Genomic DNA, 1,597 nt, shown 5'->3' on the forward strand with positions numbered 1-1,597 from the left:
ACAGAACACAGGAAAAATTGAATTAGTAAAAAAACAAGAACGGGTTGTTGTTATCTCTGTAGAATACAGAAAACAGTGCATTAATATTATAAATGTGTATGCTCCAAATGAATCAAATGAGAAAATGGCATTTTTCCATTCTATTAGAAATATTGTGGATGAACTTGAAACCGACCAGTTTATCTTATGTGGTGATTTTAACTGTGTGGTCAACAATGAACTTGACATTATTTCTGGCCGGCCTCATAGTAACAGAGAAATTGAAGTTTTCACAGATTTAACCAATACCTTAACTGACATATGGAGATACTTTCATGATGATGAAAAAGATTATACCTGGAACAGATTTAACCCCTTTGTTGCCAGGCGTCTTGATTATTGTTTTGTATCTAGAGGAGTGTTGTTATCGTGTGTATCAGCAGATCATATTTGTGTTCCAAGTTCAGATCACAAAGCTGTTGTTGTCGAAATGAATGACAAGGATTTTATTAGAGGTCCAGGTTACTGGCGGTTCAACAACAGTTATTTGAAAAATCAACATTTTCTGGAACAAATGAATTCACTTCTGGATGTTTTGGTTGAAGAAGCCGAGAATGATGCCTCAGCAATAAACAGATGGGAATTGGCAAAAGTACAGATAAGAAATTTCTGCATTGAATTTGGTAAAAAACAGTCGTGTAATAGGAAAAATGAAGAAATCAGGTTACAAACCCGCCTAAGAGAACTGGAAAGATTATTGATTGATAAGATTGAAAATAATGGGTTGCAAACAGAATTACTAAAATTGAAACAAAAGTTAGAATTATTAGAACTAGAAAAAGCAAGGGGTGCACAGGTTAGAGCTAGGGTGAAGTGGATAGAAGAGGGGGAAAAAAACACAAAATTTTTTTGTAACTTAGAAAAAAGACAAAAGAAGAAAAACATTATGTCACGCCTCAGCACTGTAGCGGGTGATACAATAACCGACCAGAAATTGATTTTACAAGAACAAAAAGAATATTATACACTTTTGTATAGTCTGAAAACTGATTCTGAAAATACGGTAAAAGATAGTATGGAATTTTTGTCGCAAGAATTTGTTCCACGCCTTAGTGAAGAACAGTCACGTTTATGTGAGGGGTTAGTAAATCCCGCAGAAGCAGCCGACGCTCTGTGTAGCATGAAAAATGGCTCGGCCCCCGGGGTTGATGGAATTTCTATTGATTTCATGAAAGTATTTTGGAGCAAGATAAGCAGATTGCTTGTTGATTCATTTAATGAATCATTTGAAAGGGAAGAGTTATCATATACGCAAAATCAAGGGGTGATAATATTGTTGCATAAAGGAAAAGATTTGGATAGAGAACGATTAAGTAATTGGAGACCAATTACTTTAACTAATACTGATTATAAGATTCTAGCTAAAGTTTTGGCAAGAAGAATGGGTTTAGTAATTAATGAACTAATCAGTGTAGATCAGGTTGGTTACCTAAAAGACAGAAATATATCAACAGTGATTAGAACGATTGACGATGCGGTTAATTACTTTAATGTTAGTGGAAAGGCGGGTTATCTGCTTGCCCTGGATTTTAAAAAAGCTTTCGACAGTATATCAAAG

This window comes from Littorina saxatilis, linkage group LG9, assembly GCF_037325665.1.
Source record: "Littorina saxatilis isolate snail1 linkage group LG9, US_GU_Lsax_2.0, whole genome shotgun sequence".
Taxonomy (NCBI): domain Eukaryota; kingdom Metazoa; phylum Mollusca; class Gastropoda; order Littorinimorpha; family Littorinidae; genus Littorina; species Littorina saxatilis.